Here is a 22,180-nt window from a genome sequence, read left to right as displayed (position 1 = left end):
CCCCCTTCTTTCGGCTTTCTAAAATAAAGCAAAAGGAAGCACTGACTACCAGGTCTCAAGTTTTCCGCTGTTATTCTCCTACATTTCCATTTCAGAGCAGTTCTGTATTTGCACAGATTTCTAAAGAAGCCAGGGGTATATCTCACAAGATAACCCTTCATATCACAAACTTGCTTTTCTCAGTCAACATAAATAGAAAGCAGTCAACCAGCATCTATTTAAGGATATGTACCTCCTTCCTTACAAAATGTCTTTGGTTGTGAGTGAGTCCAGGCTCCTACAGGATTTAAATTATCCACACATTCAAAAACTGAGGAAATTAAATGACTACCACTTTCTGTAAATTCTTGTTCAATAGTCTTAAGTGATATAAAAAGGTGCCAGGTTTAATGTAATTCAAATTCAGAAGCAGGGCTATGAATGAAGCTGTTTCTTATTAGTGAATTAATCAGAACCTCTTGAAACGTTTTTAAGGAAATTCAAGGAAATTATTCCCACTGAGCTATGTTTATAGTTATACTGTTCAAAGAAAGGAGATTAAAAAGATTCTATAAGCAGGTTCATAGGCTGTTAAGTTTCATTACACTATATTTTTAAAACATCATAAGGATCTGTAAGATGAAAGTAATAACCAAGAACAACTGAAAAAAAAATCTACCGCTGAAGGAAAATAAGATTTAAACAAAACTCTGCAGTTGTTTGAATAGACATTTAACGGCATTAGACTGAAGCAGGGACAAGGGAATATGGACTTTTCTTATAAAATAAAAATGCATTTCATTATGAAATAAATTCTGTAGTAGAGATGAAATAGGACAATACTCCTGAGAGTAACCTGACGCAGAAAGCAATTGACTATTTTCAGGACTGTGTTGTAAACCCAAAATAGCCTTCTGATGAGACTGCTAAATACCGTAAAGTATCAAAATATGAGCAGATGTCACCACAATAAGCCCCAAATTGCTTGAAAATTAAAACATTAAAATCCACAATAATTCAATTAGGCAATTAATATATAAACAGCTCTTATTACAAGCTGTTCAGGAAAAAAAAAAAAAGCTTCAGTATTTAGTATTTGGACCTATTCTTTGTCCAAAACAGATGGTAACTCACAAATTGAAGGTTATCTTTGATATAAGTTGTTAAATTCAATAAGAGTAATTAACATCATCTGTGTGTTAGAAACACACAAAACATGTGAAATATGACTTTGGTTAATGACATTCTGGTTATGCAACATGACAAATTAATTAGTTTACTGCTAAAAATAAGAAGTTAAAGTGAGAAATCTGACCTTCCAATACCTTGTCATTCCTGATTTTCCCATTACGAACAACCAAAGAGAACCACTACCCATAAGCCGTGCTGGCAAGAATTCATGGGACTGAAAAATATTTGTGGGACATGCAAATGATTTTAACAAATGCAATATATTCCTTAATTCTCAAAGGTAAACACACAACGAAAGTGACGTGAGTCCCTCAGTCACGTCCGATTCTTTGTGACCCCACAGACTGCAGCCTGCCAAGCTCCTCTGTCCATGGAATTCTCCAGGTAAGAAACCTGCAGTGGGTTGCCATTCCCTTCTCCAGGGGATCTTCCCAACCCAGGGACTGAACCCGGGTCTCCTGCATGGTAGACAGATTCTTTACCGACTGAGCCAAGTAACCCGTAATAAGAATATGGAAGCATCATAGCACGTCCACAGTGATAACACAGGTGCTTTCAACCAGGGGTGGTGTGTCCTCTGCCCCAGGGCACTCTAGGATATTAGGCAATGTCTGGAACCATTTTTCAGTGTCACAACTGGAGGAGGGACACGACTGGCATAGCATTAAGCATCTACAACTCACAGAACAGTCTTCCACACAGTAGACAGATCAGGCCCCCAAATGCTACTAATACCCAGAAACTATATTTTAATGGGACAGACTTTAGTGTTACGTAGGTTAGACTAGGGAAACAGAGTCCAAGATGGTAGTCAGAGGAAGGGACAACTAGAAGGACCACGTGCAGGGCAGACAAAGGAAAGGAAAAAGCCCATGAAAAGGAAAACCTGAGGCCTGGAACAAGAACCTCTGGAGGGGGAAGAGGCCTAACACACCCCTTTCCCTGACTGGCTTGACCATACACCCTAATTGCATTCCCTTCCCTGATTGGTTGCAGATACAAGCCCTATTTTGCAAAGGGAAATAGCCAATGGAGCCCGAGGAACCGCCAAGGGGAAGAGAAAAATGTATACAAAGGGAAACCTAAAAATGACACCAGACCACTCCCACGGGTGTGGGTCCACTCTCCTGTCTCAAGACTGTCCTGCACGTGGCTTGCTTAATAAATCCTGCCTGCTTGAGCTGTGTCGGTCTGTCGTTTTAATTCTTTCCTATGAAGAGACAAGAATGGAGGGGAAAAAACCTACTTGCCAGTAGACTAAGTAGACACTTTTCTTCGTGACTTCTGCCTTATTCGTACGGTGCCATATTAGAAGTACACATGGGCCTTCGATTCAGAAAGGAACACCCACGGGACACTTTAGCATAGACTATCACAATCTAAAACGGGTTACCGAGGTCAATCACGGATTCTGTATAGAGAAAATGGTTCACTAAGAGACACAAAAGCATCAGATACCCAACTGCAAAATAGTTCAAGGCATTCAGTGGATTAAGAGCATGGGAATAACAATGAATTCTTATAAGTGGGGGCTTCCGTTGCAGGGGGCACATTTCCTGGTAAGGGGACTAGGACCCCATATGCTTCGAAGCATAGCCAAAAAAAAAAAAAGAATTCTGATAAAGAAAAAATATTTAAGAGCAATGAAGCAAAATAATAACTATTACAGAGAGAAAGTCTCTGGAAAAATAGGAATACCAGAACATTCAAGGTTCAGCAGATAATCCCATCACTTAATGAGGTACAAATGAAATCAAGAAGAAACTGCATCGTTCATTTGAAAGAAGAATATCCATGTTTGCAAAAAAAGAGAAATGGCTTTAACAAAATTGAAATTTGAGTGGAAGGGCTTGAAAATCAAGTATAAAAGATTGTAAGAGAGGAAATTTATAGGCTTATCCTTTTACGTAAATACATGTAACATGTAAACGTCTTCTATAATAGAGTCCTGAAAAAAGTTTAGCAGAATGTTGAAAATTTCTGATGCTTTGTAATGAATACTTGGAAGTCCATTATTCTCTTCATTTCTTAGTATGTTTGAAATCTGCCAGAGTAAAATGTTGTTTTTTTTTTTTAATTCACATAAAAAGATCTGTGAACTTATTGATTTGCCCTTGTTACTTATGAGGCTGTAAGCTACTTTGAAAGCAAGAACAATGCCTTCTACCATCTCTTTATACTTCACTGTGGCTAACACACTACCTTACATTCAGGGATAAACAGCTCATCAGGGTGTGCTGAAATGTTAAAAACTAAATGTCTTTTTTGGGGGGAGCTATGGAAAATGCCATGGACGGAGGAGCCTGATGGGCTGCAGTCCATGAGGTCGATAAGAGTCGGACATGACTGAGCAACTTCACTTTCACTTTTCACTTTCATGCATTGGAGAAGAAAATGGCAACCCACTCCAGTGTTCTTGACTGGAGAATCCCAGGGACGGGGGAGCCTGGTGGCTGCCATCTACGGGGTTGCACAGAGTCGGACACGACTGAAGAGATTTAGCAGCAGCAGCAGCAGATACAGTTAAGTGTCTTCTAGCTCTGAGATTCCATGGTATCAAGTTTCAATTTATCTGCTTATGCTTAACTCTTAACTCACCAAGATATCAAAAATCACCTGGCCAGGTGATCAAGTCACATGTTAAGTCTTTCCCAAAGCACAAGTGAAGAGATTCCAAGTTTGGCTTGTTTTTTGCAATCACAAACCAGCAAATTAAAGAGAGAAGGAAGCAACCTTTACAACACTGTCAGGGGTCTAACACCCTGATTTCAAGCAGTCTACTTTGTCTGAGTTCCCTCCAATAGTCACTTAAACGTCCATAATTAACGAGAAAGTAGAAAAGAGCCTCCCAGAGGAAAGGGCCTGGGAACTGCAGCTTTGAGAAAAGACTAACATGTGACTTGATGACTGCTGCACTGGAAAACCAAGAGGAAAGCGGAAGTGAACTCACAAGATTTTTTGCACAAGTAAAGGAAACCGTAAACGAAACAAAAAGAAAACCTACAGGCTGGGCTGCAATTCAACAGGACTCCGTTTCCAAAACACACGAATAGCTCACACAACTCAGTAACAGAAAACCAAACAAGTCCATCAAAAAAACTGGCAGAAGACCAAAGTAGATACTCCTCCAAAGAAGACGTACAGATAGCCAATGAGCACCTGAGAAGATGCTCGATGTTGCTCATCACTGGACAAATTCAAATCAAAACTACAATGATGCATCACCTCACACAGGTCCGCATGGCCATCAGCAAGAAGTCTACAGATAACAGATGCTGGAGAGGGTGTGCACAAAAGGGAACTCTCGTACGCTGTTGGCAGAAATGCATTTGGTATGGCCCCTATGAAGAATGGTAAGGAGGCCCCTTAAAAAAACTCAAAGTACAATTACCATAGGATTCAGCAATCCCACTCCTGGTTATGCTGCTGCTGCTGCTAAGTCGTTTCAGGCGTGTCCAACTCTGTGCGACCCCACAGATGGTAGCCTGGGTATATATCTAGAGAAAACCCTAATTCTAAGAGATACATGCACCCACATATTCACAGAAGCACTGTGCACAATAGCTAGGATGTGGAAGCAGCCTACATGTTCACCGACAGATAAAATGCTAAAGGTGTGGGATGTTGTGTTTAGTCGATATATTGTATCCGACTCTTCTGTGACCCTATGGACTGTAGCCCACCAGGCTCCTTTGTCCATGGGATTCTCCAAGCAAGAATACTTGAGTGCGCTGCCATTTCCTCCTGCAAGGGATCGTTCTGACCCGGGGATCAAATCCATGTCACCAGCATTTGCACGTGGCTTCTTTACCAATGAGCCACCTGGGAAGCCCCTAAGGTGTGGTGTGTGTGTATATATATATGTGTGTGTGTGTGTCTCAGTTTTATCTCACTCTTTGTAACCCCGTACACTGGGGTAGCCTGCCAGGCTCCTCTGTCCATGGGATTCTCCAGGCAAGAATACAATAGTGGGTTGCCATGCCCTTCTCCAACATATCCATATCCATATCCATCTATACATGTATATACACATATACATACATATAATGGAATATTACTCAGACATAAAAAAGGATGAAATAATACTATTTTCAACAACATGAATGGACCTAGAGGTTACTGTATCAAGTCAGACAAAGGCAAACTCATCACTTATATGTGGAACCTAAAATATGACACAAACGAGCTTAGTTACCAACCAGAAAGAGACTCATAGACATAGAAAACAGATTTATGGTTACCAAGGGAGATTGGGGAGGGGATAAGCTAGGACTTGAGGACTGGCAGACACATGCTACTATACATAAATCAGATAAAAAACAAGGTCTTTCTGTGAAGTACAGGGACCTACAGTTAATATCATATAATAAGCTATAATGAAAAAGAAAACTAACCATAAAAACGGTTTATACATAGCTGCTACTGTGGATCTGTTCTAAGTGCCTTGAAGTTATGTAATCCTGCTAATAAATAATGACAGAATCCTTCCTACTAGAATGTCACGCTTCCAACGAGGATCCCAGGTACCCCCACGAGCAGTGTCAGACCAGGGGTTCACACACAGCCAGTCACCACTTTCTTGTCATGATGCCTTCCTGGCTCCAAACTGCAGGCAGCAGAAATATTGTGAATTGCTGTCCTTCTCTAGGGGCTTCCCTGGTGGATCAGCCGGTAAAAAATCCACCTGCGATGCGGGAGACCTGGGTTCCATTCCTGGGTTGGGAAGACCCCCTGGAGAAGGGAACGGCTACCCACTCCAGTATTCTGCCCTGGAGAATTGCACAGACTGTATAGTCCACGGGGTTGCAAAGAGTCGGACATAACTGATTGACTTTCACTTTCATTTTCCTTCTCTAGCTTGTCTGTGTACCTAGGTATTCACCTAGAAAATGACACTCCATGCTCAGGATATAACTTTCCCAAACTTTAACTTTTCTGACACATGCTGAGATGTTCCTGACGACTTCCTGACAGATTTTGAATACACCAGTTGCTAGACATTCTAATAAAGAGGTTCTCCTGCTGGAAGACTATAGATTCCCCAGAAGAAATATGAAACCAACGTGCATTTCTCTAGACTCTGGAAGGCTGCAAGCTAAAGATGGCAGTGCTTGACAAAAATGAATGCAAGTCTGCCAAGATGGTAATGACTTACAAAAATAAACTTGACTTTTAACATCATAATAGTGGCAAGAAGTAGGGCAGTTCTACACGTGCCTTTACCCACTGGGAATTAAAATCAGGCCATGATCCTCACGTCTCTTTTCACTCACCCAACTAGGAACACGGGTACCGTGAGGTGAGAGGTCATGGTGCATTAAGTGGTTCCTCATCTCCTATCATCACATTCCTCTTTGAACACCATTCATTTATGGGATGTTCTTTATTTAGATGGATTAGTTATTTTTTGTCACTATACTAAAAGGGTGCCCAATTCTCTTTCTACGTAAACTGGCAGACAAGAGTAAAAGGATCTGTTCTCTGTTAAGAGTTCTATTTATGACACACACACAAAGATTCTGGGTTGTTTTGTTCATGATAAACACTAATTACGTGCATGAATTTCAAGGGGAAGAAAAGGGAAGGAAGGAAGAGGAAGGAAGGATTGGGAAGGAAGGAAGGTGGAAGGAAGGGGAAGGAAGGAGGAAGGAAGGGGGAGGAAGGGAGAGGAAGGAAGGGAATGAAGGAAGAGGGAAGGAAGGGGAAGGAAGGAAAAAGAAGGAAGGGGAAGAAATTGGAAGGAAGAAAGAGGGAAGGAAGGGGAAGGAAGGAAAGGGAAGGAATTCGAAGGAGGGAAGGAAGGAAGAGGGAAGGAAGGGGAAGGAATGTGAAGGAAGGAAGGGGAAGGAAGGAAGGAGGAGAAGGGGAAGGAACTGAAAGGAAGGAAGGGGCAGGAAGGAAGAAAGGAAGGGAAAGGAAGGAAAAAAGAAGGGAAGGAAGGGCCAGGAAGGAAGGAAGGGAAGGAAGGAAGGGGAAGGAAGGGGAAGGAAGGGGGAAGGAAGGAAGGGGAAGGAAGGAAGGGAAGGAAGGAAGGAAGGGAGGAAGGAAGAGGAAGGAAGGAAGGAAGGAAGAGGAAGGAAGGGAAGGAAGGAAGGAAGGAAGGAAGGAAGGAGGAAGGAAGGAAGGAAGGAAGGAAGGGAAGGGGGAAGGAAGGGGAAGGGAAGGGAAGGAAGGAAGGGGGAAAAAAGGAAGGGAAGGAAGGAAGGAAGGGTGGAAGGAAAGGAAGGAAGGGAAGGAAGGAAGGGAAGGAAGGGGAAGGAAAGGAAGGAGGAAGGAAGGGAGGGAAGGAAGGAAGGAAGGAAGGGAAGGAAAAGGGAAGGAAAGGGAGGAAGGAAGGGGAAGGAAGGAAGGGAAGGAAGGGGAAGGAAGGGAAGGAAGGAAGGAAGGAAGGAAGGAAGGGAGGGAAGGAGGGAAGGAAGGAAGGGAAGGAAGGGAAGGAAGGAAGGAAGGGGAAAGGAAGGAAGGGGAAGGAAGGGGAAGGAAGGAAGGAAGGAAGGAAGGGAAGGGAAGGAAGGAAGGAAGGAAGGAAGGAAGGAAGGAAGGGAAGGAAGGAAGGAAGGAAGGGAAGGAAGGAAGGAAGGGAAGGAAGGAAGGAAGGAAGGAAGGGGGAGGAAGGAAGGGGAGGAAGGGAAGGAAGGAAGGGAAAGGAAGGAAGGAAGGAAGGAGGAAGGAAGGAAGGAAGGAAGGGAAGGAAGGAAGGAAGGAAGGAGGAAGGAGGGAAGAGGAAGGAAGGAGGAGGGAAGGAAGAGGAAAGGGAAGGAAGGAAGGAAGGAAGGGAAGGAAGGAAGGAAGGAAGGAAGGGAAAGGGGAAGGGAAGGAAGAAGGGGAAGGAAGGAAGGAAGGAAGGGGAGGAAGGAAGGAAGGGGAAGGAAGGAGGAAGGAAGGAAGGAAGGAAGGAAGGAAGGGAAAGGGAAGGAAGAGGAAGGAAGGGGGAAGGAAGGGAAGGAAGAAGGAGAAGGAAGGAAGGAAGGGGAAGGAAGGGGAAGGGAGGAGGAAGGGGAGGAAGGGAAGGGGGGGGAGGAAGGAAGAAGGGAAAGGGAAGGAGGGAGGAAGGAAAGGAAGGGGAAGGAAGGAAGAGGAAGGAAGAAGGAAGGGAAGGGGAAGGGAAGGAAGAGGAAGGAAGGGGAAGGGAGGAAGGGAAGGGGAGGAAGGAAGGGAGGAAGGAAGAGGAAGGAAGGAATAGGGAAGGAAGGGGGGAAGGAAGGAAGGGGAAGGAAGGGGAAGGAAGGGGAAGGAAGGGGAAGGAGGAAAGAAGGAGGAAGGAAGGAGGGAGGAAGGGGAAGGAAGGGGAAGGAAGGGGAAGGAAGGGGGAGGAAGGAAGGAAGGAGGGAGGAAGGGGAGAAGGAAGGAAGGGAAGGAAGGGGAAGGAAGGAAGGAAGGGGAAGGAAGGAAGGAAGGGGAAGGAAGGAAGGGGAGGAAGGGAAGAAGAGAGGGGAAGGGAAGGAAGAAGGAGAAGGAAGGAAGGGAAGGAATCCAGGAAGGAAGGAAGGGGAAGGAAGGGAAGGAAGGAGGAAGGAAGGAAGAAGGAAGGGGAAGGAAGAAGGAAGGGGAGATGGGGATAAGGGGAAGGGAGGAAGAGAAGGAAGGAGGAAGGAAGAGAGGAAGGGGAAGGAGGAAGGAAGGAAGGGGAAGGAAGGGGAGGAAGGAAGGGAAGGGGGAGGAAGGAATCCCAGGGAAGGGAGGAAGGAAGAGGAAGGGGAAGGAAGGGGAGGAGGAAGAGGAAGGAAGATCTGGGAGGAAGGGAGGGGAAGGAAGGGGAAGAGAAGAAGGGAAGAAGGAAGGAAGGAAGAGGAAGGAAGGGGGAAGGGGTTCCTGAATTGGAAGGGAAAGGGAAGGAACAAGGAATGGAATGAAGGAATAGGAAGGATTAAGGAATCTGAGGAAGGAAGAGGAGGGGGAGGAAGGGAAGAAGGGGAAGGAAGGAAGGGGAAGGAAGGAAGAGAAGGGAAGGGGATGAGGGGAGGAAGGAGGGCGGAGGCGGGAGAAGGAAATAGGAAGGCATTGAAGGAAGGAAGGGGAAGGAAGGAGGGGGAGGAAGGGCGGGAAACCAAGGAAGAGTCGAAGGGGAATTTCAACAAAGGCACCCTAGTACACACGAGGAATCTCACACGCAGAGAGAGCAGGAGGAAGCAGAAGGGTCCTTCACAGGGAACCTTGTATGTCTCTATTATTTCTCTAACTAGGTTAGGAAGATAATGTCCCTTTTCTGAAACCCCATGAAAAATCGGGGGAGATGAGATATGAAGACCAAAGGGAAAAGTTCTAGAGGAAAGCAGGGGTGAGGAAGGCAGGAATCTTGGATCCTTGACACCCAAACTGAGTCTGCTAGAACTGAACGGAGGAAAACAGCTGCAGACGGTACATAAATGGGAGGAAAAAGCCAACACAATTAAAAAAACAGATTGCAGGTGGGCTGGGGATAGGCAGGAGTCTGCCGATCCTCGCCTGAGGGCAGTTCTGGAAAATGGCATTCAGTCGTCTCTGACTCTTTATGGCCGATGGACTACAGTCCATAGATTCTCCCAGAGAATACTGGAGGGGAAGCCTTTCCTTCTCCAGAGGATCTTCCCAAACCAGGATCAAAACCAGGTCTCCCAAATTGCAGGCTAACTCTTTACCAAGCTGAGCTGGAAGGGAAGGGGAAGAATACTGGAGGATAGGAAGGTACTCTCCAGCAGATCTTCCCGACCCAGGAATCAACCAGGGTCTCCTGAATTGCAGGCAGATTCTTTCACCCACTGAGCTGTCAGGGAAGAAAGGCAATATCAAGCCTATTTTATTAAGGTGTGGACCCAAACTTTCTTGGAAGGAAGGCAGAGTCACTAAGGGTTCACCTTGGAAAATGAGGAAGCCCGGAGGCCCTCCATCCATGGGAAGGCAAGAACACCGCAGGGGTTGCCATGCCCTCCTCCAGGGGATCTTCACCCAGGAAGAACCCACGCCTCTTTATGTCTCCTGACTGGCAGATGGAAGATGCCCCTGGGAAGACGACTCCATATTACAGGAAAATAGACAACCTTCTAATTGACTTCAGACAATTAACATAGGACAGAAGTGGTCTATTCGAGAAAAAACAAGTCTCTGCCTTTGTTTCTAGGAAGGACTACAGAGGGGGTTCTGGAATGACGGGTGGAAGAGGTTCTGGTCTCTGGGACACACACACACACACACACACACACAGACATACACACACCATGTACACCTGCCAGGAGCTTCATGACACTAGCTCAAATGCCATTCTTAGGTTAAGATGATGCTCTTCCCAAGTGCAAAGTCTCATGAAATTTCCAGTTCTTTCACAGATCGATAAGCTGAAAACTGAAACAAAATAAATCTCATCAGGGAGATGACATCTCTTTTTCCCTCCCTCCACCTAAACACGATTTTTAACAGGCTCGCTTAGACTAATTTAGATTTCCAGCCAAAGTGACAGGAAGGGACAGAAAAGTGTGGGCCATTTGCTCCTACACAGGCAGTAATTTCTCCTTATCTAGGTCCTCACCAGAGGATCTGTTACAACTGATGCAAAGGACACTGACATTATCACTGAAGCCCAAGTTTTTTTATCAGGTGTGGGAACCTTGAGGGGAAGGACAAAAGACATAAACAAGGAGCCCCAGGTGGTGGGGGAAAGAAGGCCTGTGAAGGAGACGAAGAGACACAGGTTTGATCCTGGGCCAAAGATCCCCTGAGAAGGGCATACCAGACATGGAGGAAGGGGGAGTAAGGGGAGCCCATGGACAGAGGAGCCTGTTGGGCCATAGTCCACGGGTCGCAAGGAGAGCCGGGCAGACTGAACGAAGAGGGGACTCACTCACCACCAAGAAAACCGAAGTTTAGCTGACTGACGGGAAGGCCCAAGTCGGACATGACTGAAGGGACTTAGGGGCATGACACACGCATAAAGACATGTGAAGCACTAAACCACCAGCAAGAATACTTCCACTGTCCTTCCAAGGGAGGAAGGCCAGGCTCATTGTCACTGAAGATGGAGGGAGCTGGGTGGGGACACAACCGAAGTGATTGAACTGAAGGAAAGGAACTGTTCAGATGGAACACTCAAATATTTATCCACTGAAAAAACATGGAAGCGCGTGGTGGAAGGAAGGGAAGGGAGAAGAGGAATCCATATCCATATCCATCTATACATGTATATACACATACATACATATAATGGAATATTACTCAGACATAAAAAAGGATGAAATAATACTATTTTCAACAACATGAATGGACCTAGAGGTTACTGTATCAAGTCAGACAAAGGCAACTCATCACTTATATGTGGAACCTAAAATATGACACAAACGAGCTTTAGTTACCAACCAGAAAGAGACTCAGAGACATAGAAAACAGATTTATGGTTACCAAGGAGATTGGGAGGGGATGAAGGAAGGAGGACTGGCAGGACATGAAGAGAGGACAGGAAAATCAGATAAAAAACAAGGTCTTTCTGAAGGGGAGGGACCTAGAGTTAAGGATCATATAATAAGAAGAATGAAAAGAAAAACTAACCATAAAAACGGATACATAGCTGCTACTGTGGATCTGTTCTAAGGCCTTGAAGTTAAATCCTGCTAATAATACGACAGAATCCTTCCTACTAGAATGTCACGCCTAACGAGGGATCCCAGGTACCCCCACGAGCAGTGAAGGACCAGGGTTCACACACAGCCAGTCACCACTTTCTTGTCATGATGCCTTCCTGGCTCCAAACTGCAGGCAGGGGAAATATTGGAATTGGTCCTCCTAGGGCTTCCCCTGGTGGATCAGCCGTAAAAAATCCACCTGGAAGCGCGGAGACCTGGGTTCCATTCCCTGGGTTGGGAAGACCCCGGGAGAAGGGAACGGGGACCCACTCCAGTATTCTGCCCTGAGAATTGCACAGACTGTATAGTCCACGGGCTGCAAAAGAGTCGGAATAACTGGATTGAAGGAACTTTCATTTTCCTTCTAGCTTGTCTGTACCTAGGTATTCACCTAGAAAATGACACTCATGCTCAGGATATAACTTTCCCAAACTTTAACTTTTCTGACACATGCTGAGATGTTCCTGACGGACTTCCTGACAGATTTTGAATACACCAGTTGCTAGACATTCTAATAAAGAGGTTCTCCTGCTGGAAGACTATAGATTCCCAGAAGAAATATGAAACCAACGGGGAAGGGGACTCTGGAAGGCTGCAAGCTAAAGATGGCAGTGCTTGACAAAAATGAATGCAAGTCTGCCAAGATGGTAATGACTTACAAAAATAAACTTGACTTTTAACATCATAATAGTGGCAAGAAGTAGGGCAGTTCTACACGTGCCTTTTACCCACTGGGAATTAAAATCAGGCCATGATCCTCACGCCCTTTTCACTCACCCAACTAGGAACACGGGTACCGGAGGTGAGAGGTCATGGTGCATTATGGTTCCTCATCTCCTATCATCACATTCCCTTGAACACCATTCATTTATGGATGTGTCTTTATTTAGATGGATTAGTTATTTTTTGTCACTATACTAAAAGGGCTCCCAAGAAACTGGCAGACAAGAGTAAAAGGATCTGTTCTCTGTTAAGAGTTCTATTTATGACACACACACAAAGATTCTGGGTTGTTTTGTTCATGATAAACACTAATTACGTGCATGAATTTCAAGGGGAAGAAAAGGGAAGGAAGGAAGAGGAAGGAAGGATTGGGAAGGAAGGGGAAGGAATTGGAAGGAAGGAAGGGGAAGGAAGGGGGAGGAAGGAAGGGGGAGGAAGGGAGAGGAAGGAAGGGGAATGAAGGAAGAGGGAAGGGGGAAGGAGGAAAAGAAGGAAGGAAGAAATTGAAGGGAAAGAGGGAAGGAAGGAAAGGGAAGGAATTCGAAGGAGGGAAGGAAGGAAGAGGGAAGGAAGGGGAAGGAATGTGAAGGAAGGAAGGGGAAGGAAGGAAGGGAGACGAAGGGGAAGGAACTGAAAGGAAGGAAGGGGAAGGAAGGAAGAGGGAAGGAAGGGGAAGGAAGGAATGGGAAGGAAGAAAGAGGGAAGGAAGGGGCAGGAAGGAAGAGGGAAGGAAGGGGAAGGAATTCGAAGGAAGGAAGGGGGAGGAAGGGGAAGGAAGGGAAGGAAGGGAAGGAGGAAGAGGGGAAGGAAGGAAAAGGAGCTGGAAGGGGAAGGAAGGAAGGGAAGGAAGGGAAGGAGAAGAGGAAGGAAGGGGAAGGAAGAGGAAGGAAGGAAGGGAGAGGAAGGGGAAGGAAGTGGAAGGAAGGAAGGGTAAGGGAAGGGAGGGAAGGAAGGAAGGAAGGAAGGAAGGGGAAGGAAGGGAAGGAAAGGAAGAGGAAGGAAGGGGAAGGAAGGAAGAAGGAAGGAAGAGGAAGGAAGGGAAGGAAGGAAGAGGAAGGAAGGGGAAGGAAGGAAGAAGGAAGGGGAAGGAAGAAGGAAGGAAGGAAGGGGAAGGAAGGAAGGAAGAGGGGAAGGAAGGAAGGAAGAGGGAGGAAGGAAGGGAAGGAATAGGAAGGAAGGGGAAGGAAGGGGAGGAAGGAAGGAAGGCCCGAGAGGAAGGAGGGGAAGGAAGGAAGAGGAAGAAAGGGGAAGGAAGAGGAAGGAAGGGAAGGAAGAGGAAGGAAGGGGAAGGGAGGAAGAGGAAGGAAGGGGAAGGGAGGAAGAGGGAGGAAGGGGAAGGAAGGAATAGGAAGGAAAGGGAAGGAATTCAAAGGAAGGAAGGGGAAGGAAGGAAGGAAGGGAAGGGAAGGAAGGAAGAGGAAGGGAGGGGAAGGAAGGAAGAGGAAGGAAGGGGAAGGAAGAGGAAGGAAGGGGAAGGGAGAGGAAGGAAGGGGAAGGAGGAAGAGGAAGGAAGGAAGAGGAAGGAAGGAAGGAAGGAAGGAAGGGGAAGGAGGAAGAGGAGGAAGGAGAAGGAGGAGGAAAGGAAGGAAGGAAGAGGAAGGAAGGGAAGATGGAAAGGAGGAAGGGGGAGGGGAGGAAGGGGGAGGAAGGGGGAAGGAAGAGGAAGGAAGGGAAGGAAGGGGAAGGAAGAGGAAGGAAGAGGAAGGAAGGGGAAGGAAGGAAGGAAGGGGGAGGAAGGGAGGAAGGGGGGAGGGGAAGGGGAGGAAGGAGGGGAGAAGGGAAGGAAGAGGGAAGGGAAGAGGAAGGAAGAGGAAGGAAGGAAGAAGGAAGGAAGGAAGGAAGGGGAAGGAAGGAAGAGGAAGGAAGGGGAAGGAAGGAAGGGAAGGAAGAGGAAGGAAGGGGAAGGAAGGAAGAGGAAGGAAGGGAAGGAAGAGGAAGGAAGAGGAAGGAAGGGGAAGGAAGGAAGGAAGGAGGAAGAGGGGAAGGAAGGGGAAGGGAGGAAGAGGAAGGAAGGGGAAGGGAGGAAGAGGAAGGAAGGGGAAAGAGGAAGGAAGAGGAAGGAAGGAAGGAAGGAAGGAAGGGGAAGGGAGGAAGAGGAAGGAAGGGGAAGGAAGAGGAAGGAAGGGGATGGAAGGGGGAGGAAGGGAGAGGAAGGAAGGGGAAGGAAGAAAGAGGAAGGAAGGGGAAGGAAGAAGGAAGGAAGGGGAAGGGGAAGGAGGAAGGAAGAGGAAGGAAGGGAAAGGGAGGAAGAGGAAGGAAGGGGAAGGAAGAGGGGAAGGGAGGAAGGGGAAGGAAGGGGAAGGAAGGAAGGAAGGGGAAGGAAGGAAGAGGAAGGAAGAGGAAGGGAAGGAAGAAGAAGGAAGGGAAGAAGGAAGGAAGGGAAGGGGAAGGAAGGGAAGGAGGAAGAGGAAGGAAGGGGGGGAAGGAAAGGAAGGGAGGAAGAGGGAAGGAAGAGGGAGGAAGGGGAAGGAAGGAAGAAGGAAGGAAGAGGAAGAGGAAGGAAGAGGAAGGAAGAGGAAGGAAGGAATAGGAAGGAAAGGGAAGGAATTCAAAGGAAGGAAGGGGAAGGAAGGAAGGAAGGAAGGAAGGGGAAGGAAGGAAGAGGGAAGGGGAAGGGAGGAAGAGGAAGGAAGGGGAAGGAAGGAAGGAAGGAGGGGAGGAAGGAAGGAAGGAAGGAAGGAAGGAAGGAAGGGGAGGAAGAAGAGGGAGGAAGGGGAAGGGAAGAAGGAATAGGGAGGGAAAGGAAGGAAGAAGGAAGGAAGGAAGGAAGGGGAAGGAAGGAAGGGAAGGGGAAAGATGGAAGGAAGAGGAAGGAAGGAGAAGGAAGAGGAAGGAAGAGGAAGGAAGAGGAGGAGGGGATAGGAAGGGAAGGAAGGGGATAGGAAGGAAGGAAGGAAGGAAGGGGAAGAGGGGGAAGGGGAGGGGAAGGAGGGAAAGGGAGAAGGAAGGGAGGAAGAGGAAGGAAGGGGAAGGAAGAGGAAGGGGGGAGGGGAGGAAGGAAGGGGAAGGAAGGAAGGAAGGGAAGGAAGGGGAAGGAAGGGGAAGGAAGGAAGGGGAGGAAGGGGAAGGAAGGGGGAGGAAGGAAGGAAAGGGGAAGGGAAGGAAGGGAAGGAAGGAAGAAGGAAGGAAGGGAAGGAAGGGATGAAGGGGAGGAAGGAATCTGAAGGAAGGGGAAGGAGGGGAGGGAAGGAAGGGGAAGGAAGGGGAAGGAAGGGAGGGAAGGAAGGGAAGGAAGGGGAAGGAAGGAAGGAAGAAGGAAGGAAGGAAGGAAGAGGAAGGAAGGGGAAGGAAGAGCAAGGAAGGGGATGGATGGGGGAGGAAGGGAGGGCATGGAGGCGGGAGGAAGGAACAGGAAGGCATTGGAAGGAAGGAAGGGGAAGGAAGGGAGCAAGGGGGAGGAAGGGCGAAGCTTGGTGTTTTGAATCCTCGATTAAAAGGCCCAGGCATTTCAACAAAGGCACCCTAGTACACACGAGTGCATCTCACACGCAGAGAGAGCAGGAGTAACGCTGCAGGGTCCTTCACAGGGAACGCACTTGTATGTCTCTATTATTTCTCTAACTAGGCTACTCTGCTGACAATCCTCCCCTTTTCTGAAACCGAGTTTAAAAATCGGGAGATAGTCAGGATATGAAGACCAAAGAGGGAAAAGTTCTAGACTGGTAAAGCAGGGGTGAGCACACTTTCTCTGCAGGAATCTTGGATCCTTGACACCCAAACTGAGTCTGCTACAACTGCTCACGTCTGCTTTGGCTCTAAAACAGCTGCAGACGGTACATAAATGGGTGTTGGGTGTGCTTCAACACAATTAAAAAAAAACAGATTGCAGGTGGGGCTGGCCTATAGGCAGGAGTCTGCCGATCCCTGCCTGAGGGCAGTATCAGTGAAAGGCATTCAGTCGTCTCTGACTCTTTGCGACCCCATGGACTACACAGTCCATGAGATTCTCCAGGCCAGAATACTGGAGTGGGTAGCCTTTCCCTTCTCCAGAGGATCTTCCCAAACCAGGGATCAAACCCAGGTCTCCCACATTGCAGGCGAATTCTTTACCAGCTGAGTCATAAGGGAAGCCCAAGAATACTGGAGTGGATAGCCTTTCCCTTCTCCAGCAGATCTTCCCGACCCAGGAATCGAACCAGGGTCTCCTGAATTGCAGGCAGATTCTTCACCCACTGAGCTGTCAGGGAAGCCCAAGGCAATATCATGCTCATTTTATTAAGGTGTGTACTCCAAACTTCTTGTGTGCATGTGCGCAGAGTCACTTCACTTGGGTCTGACTCTTTGCGACCCCATGGACTGTAGCCCGCCAGGCTCCTCCATCCATGGGATTCTCCAGGCAAGAACACTGCAGTGGGTTGCCATGCCCTCCTCCAGGGGATCTTCCCGACCCAGGGATTGAACCCACGTCTCTTATGTCTCCTGCACTGGCAGATGGGTTCTTTATGCCCCCTGGGAAGACGACCCATATTACATTAAAATAGACAACCTTCTAATTGACTTCAGACAATTAACATATGACAGAAGTGGTCTATTCGAGAAGTAAAACAAGTCTCTGCCTTGTTTCTAGGAATGACCACAGTGGAGGGGTGCAGTTGGAATGACGGGTGGATTTCAGCCCAGGTTCTTGGTCTCTGGGACACACACACACACACACACACACACACACATACACACACACACATGTACACCTGCCATGGGAGCTTACATGACACTAGCTCAAATGCCATTCTAGGTTAAGATGATGCTCTCAGAACCCAAGTGCAAAGTCTCATGAAACTTTCCAGTTCTTTCACAGATCGCATAAGCGTGAAACTGAACAAAATAAATCTCATCAGTGTGGAGATGACATCTCTTTTTTTCCCCCTCCCTCGTTAAACACGATTTTTAACAGGTTTCGTTTTTAGACTAGTTTTAGATTTCCAGCCAAAGTGACAGGAAGGTACACAGATTTCCTGTATGCCATTTGCTCCTACACAGGCTCAATTTCCCTCCTTATCTAGGTCCCCCACCAGAGGGTCCATCTGTTACAACTGATGAACCCACACTGACATTATCACCTGAAGCCCATAGTTTATATCAGGCTGTGGCACCTTCTATGGGTTTTGACAAAAGACATAAACACACCTGAGCCCCCCAGGTGGTGCTCGTTGTAAAGAACCTTCGCCCTTCAATGCAGGAGACGTAAGAGACACAGGTTTGATCCCTGGGCCAGGAAGATCCCCTGGAGAAGGGCATGGCAACCCACTCAGTATTCTTGCCTGGAGAAGCCCATGGACAGAGGAGCCTGTTGGGCTATAGTCCACGGGGTCGCAAGGAGTCGGGCAGGACTGAACGACTTTCACTCACTCACTCACTCAAGAAAACCGAGGCTTAGCTGACTGACGGGGTCGCAAGAAGTCGGACATGACTGAAGGGACTTAGTACGCACACACGCATAAAGACATGTGTCCAGCACTAAACCACCATCAAGAATACTTCCACTGTCCTAAAAGTTCTCCGTGCTCCAGGGGCTCATCTCAGCACTGAAGATGGTGCTGCAAAGAGTCAGACACAACTGAGTGATTGAACTGAAGTAATATTCCACTGTCTAGATGCAACACTCAAATATTTATCCACTCACGTATAAAAGGACATCATGGTTTCTCCCAAGTTTTGGCAATGAGGAATCAAAGCTCTATAAACATATGTGTGCAGGTTTTTTCCTTTGAGTACATTAAAATTAAATGCCATTAAAATGATATAAGTAAGACTTGCCTGGTGGTCCAGTGGCTAAGTCTCCACGCTCACACTGCAGGGGCCTGGGCTCGATCCCCGGTCAAGGAATTAGATCCAACACGTGCAACTAAAGATTCTGGATGATGCAGTGAAGCCTAAAGACCCACACAGTTTTGCACTAAGACCTGAGCAGCCAAATAAATCAACATACTTTTTAAAGAATTATCTAATTAACAGATGTTCAGGGGAAAGCTTTTAAGAGGTTCTCAATTGTGGGCAACTGTGTCCCCGTAGGGTCATCAGTCAATGTCCGGAGATATTCCTCAGTGTCACAACTCAGGGGAGGGTCTCTGGCATGGAAGGGGTAGAGGTCAGACAAGATGTTCCCACGTGAGAAAGGATTCTTGGGCCCCCAACGTAACTAGTGCTGAGGCTGAGAAACTCTGCTGCTGCTGTTCAGCCATTCAGTCGTGTCAGACTCTTTGCAACCCTGTGGACTGTAGCCTGCCAGGCTCCTCTGTCCGTGGGATTCTCCAGGCAAGAATACTGGAGTGGGTTGCCATGCCTTCCTCCAGGGCATCTTCCCGAGCTGGGGATCGAACCCATGTCTCTTACGTCTCCTGCATTGCCAGGCGGGTTCTTTACCACTAGCGCCACCAGGGAAGCCCTGAGAAGCCCTGGTATGAGGATAAAATGCTAACTCTCCCTAGGTCCACTCCGTCTCACCTCGCAGAGACTGCCCCTATTTCCCAGCTCCCCCTACAGTCCTGCAAGTGCCCACCGTGTGGTACTCTTCCTTTTAACACAAACGTGATCTGCTATCATCCCTGAATCTGAGTCATGAGAGGTGCGTGTCACTGGTTTTCATCATGAAAACCTTTCAACAGCAAGGCTGCTCAGTACCTGCCTACATAAAATAACTCGTCGTCCACCTGTTCTCGTAGAAAGTGTACATTTTATCAAGTCCCTCTAGGTCCATGATATGACTTAACCATCACAACAATCCTTTTGTTATTCCCACTGTCTAGCTGTAAAAGGCCAAGTTCTTGAGAGTTTAAATGAACAGAACGGTCCAGACTGGTTTCACAGCTAGGAAATGGTCAAATTTGTTTGTTGTTCCTCAGTTGCTCAGTTGTGTCCGATTCTTTGCGACCCCATGGGCTGCAGCACTCCAGGCCTCCCTGTCCATCACCAACTCCCAGAGCTTACTCAAACTCATGTCCATTGAGTTGGTGATGCCTTCCAACCATCTCATCCTCTGTTGCCCCCTCCTCCTCTTGCCCTCAATCTTTCCCAGCATCAGGATATTTTCAAATGAGTTGGCTCTTTGCATCAGGTGGCCAAATTACTGGAGCTTCAGCATCACTCCTTCCAATGAATACTCAGAGATGATTTCCTTTAGGATGGACTGGTTGGATCTCCTTGCAGTCCAAGGGACTCTCAAGAGTCTTCTCCAACACCACAGTTCAAAAGCATCCATTCTTTGGCGCTCAGCTTTATGGTCTAAATCTCACATCCATACATGACTACTGGAAAAATCATAGCTTTGACTAGATGGACCTTTGTTGGCAAAGTGATGTTTTTGCTTTTTAATGTTCTGTCTAGGTTGCTCATAGCTTTTCTTCCAACGAGCAAGCGTTTTTTCATTTCATGGCTGCAGTCACCATCTGCAGTGATTTTGGAGCCCAAGAAAATAAAGTCTGTCACTGTTTCCATTGTTTCTCCATCTATTTTCCATGCAGTGATGGGACTGGAAGCCATGACCTTAGTTTTTTGAATGTTGATTTTTAAGCCAGCTTTTCCACTGTCCTCTTTCACTTTCATCAAGGGGCTCTTTAGTTCCTCTTCACTTGCTAACATAAGGGTGGTGTCATCTGCATATCTGAGGTTATTGATATTTCTCCCAGCAATCTTGATTCCAGCTTGTGCTTCGCCCAGCCCAGCGTTTCTAATGATGTACTCTGCATGTAAGTTAAATATGCAGGGTGACAATTTATAGCCTTGATGTGTTCAACTCTCCCAATTTGGAACCAGTCCGTTGTTTCAAGTTCTGTTCAACTTGTCTGGTTCTTGACCTGCATACAGATTTCTCAGGAGGCAGGTAAGGTGTTCTGGTATTCCGATCACTTTAAGAATTTTCCATAGTTTGTTGTGATCCACACAGTCAAAGGCTTCAGTGTGGTCAATGAAACAAAAGTAGACGTTTTCCTGGAATTATCTTGCTTTTTCTATTATCCAACAGATATTGGCAATTTGATCTCACGCTCCTGAGCTGATCTGAAATGTATTCAGTCATTTGCACTGTGTATATGTGTGTTAGTCGCTTAGTTGTTTCCGACTCTTTGCGACCCCGTGGACTGTAGCTCACCAGGCTCCTCTACCCATGGGATTCTCCAGGCAAGAATACTGGAGTGGGTAGCCATTCCCTTCTCCAGGGAATCTAGACGACTCAGGGATCGAACCGGGGTCTCCTGTACCGCAGGCAGATTCTTCACCGCCTGAGTCACCAGGGAAGCCCTCGTTTGCACTTTATCTACAAGCAACTACGCTCTATTCAGTTTTGGATTTTCTGTGATTTTTTTTTTTTTCCTTCACCGGACCGCCTTCCAGGTTTCCGCAGTTAGCCTTGACATCTAGAAGATGAAAGCCAGAACGGGAGTGAGTCATCCTGGGGCTTTGCATTCCATTCACGTGCGCATCTCTCCCGTGGCGTCAAACTCAGATCAACATCGAATGTCTTATTTATAGCGATGGTTTATTTATAGATGAGCAGGATGACCAAGAGCACCCTTATGCCTCCAAGAAAGCAGCAGCGTGTGCAGCTAGACGAGGAAACCAAGTGCGGGAAAAGGCAGTTCCTTCCTGATTCATGGAATGCAGTTCTTTGGAGATAAAACACACCCTATTTGTCATTAAAATTCTTTGTTTCTGAGTGCGTCTGCCTTCAAGATGTTAACGCTTCTTTTGTTCCATCATTGGTACGGGAGACTTGTGAAATCACAAGCAACCATTATTATTAGTGTCATGACTGGGGACTTGTCTGGGAGTTTAGTGGTTAAGACATGGCACTTTCACAGCAAGGGGCATGAGTCTGAGCCCTAATTGGGGGACTAAGATACTGAATGCCTCGAGGTGAAGCCAAATACACACAGACATATATATATATACGTATGTACACGTGTATTCATATACATACATATATATACACATGTACGCACACATTGATGACTGTAAAATCATAGCTAAATATGTACATCAGGCCTCATTTCATGCAACTACAGCTATTGAATATGAATTTTCCAAACTAGAAAATGAGAGCTGGGAATTCCGTGGTCTCTGTGCTTTCAATGTCAAGGGTCTGGGTTTGATTCCTGGTCACGTAATTAAGATCCCATAAGCCCTTGTGGTGCAGTGAAACAAAAAGAAAAGAAAAATGTCACCCACCATTTTTTTAAAGTCTTTTTTGATTTTGTTACAGTACGGCTTCTGCTTTATGTTTTGGGTTTTTAGGCCTGTGGGGTCTTAAGCTTCCCCGACCAGGGATCGAATGCACACCTCCTATACTGGAAGGCAAAGTCTCAATCACTGGATCTCCAGGGAAGTCCCGGCCCACCTTTTTTAGAGTTCTGATTCCTCACTGCCCTTTCCTCCTACCTGACGGCTGCTAACCAAAACAGACTCACATGTGAGTGCCCGTCAGTCAGTCCTCCAAAGCCAGGGACGAACAGGACACGTGGGTTGGTCTGTCTCGGCTAAGATGACTAAAACAGTTTGAGAGTTTGTTTCTGCCTAGCTTTCAAGACTCAAGCTTGCCTTCACGCGCAGGGGCTGCAGGAGGCAGTTTCTAGTACGGGCTCCAATATCACTGGGGGTGGCAACTGCAGTCACAAAATTAAAAGACACTTGCTCCTTGGGAGAAAAGCTACGACCAACCCAGACAGTGGATTCAAAAGCAGAGACATCACTTTGTTGACAAAGGTCCG

At 46.8% G+C, this 22,180-nt stretch overlaps 1 protein-coding gene across 4 annotated transcripts in view; it reads right to left on the bottom strand.

Annotated features, from left to right (window-relative positions):
* Positions 1-22,180, bottom strand: part of LOC102285105 (transducin beta like 1 X-linked) — a 252,846-nt gene that overhangs the window by 71,935 nt on the left and 158,731 nt on the right. The window lies entirely within an intron of this gene.

The sequence above is a fragment of the Bos mutus genome, chromosome X, assembly GCF_027580195.1.
Source record: "Bos mutus isolate GX-2022 chromosome X, NWIPB_WYAK_1.1, whole genome shotgun sequence".
In the NCBI taxonomy this organism is placed as follows: Eukaryota; Metazoa; Chordata; class Mammalia; order Artiodactyla; family Bovidae; genus Bos; species Bos mutus.
Note: the sequence above shows the minus strand (reverse complement) of the source record. Positions and strands in the feature narration are given on the sequence as shown.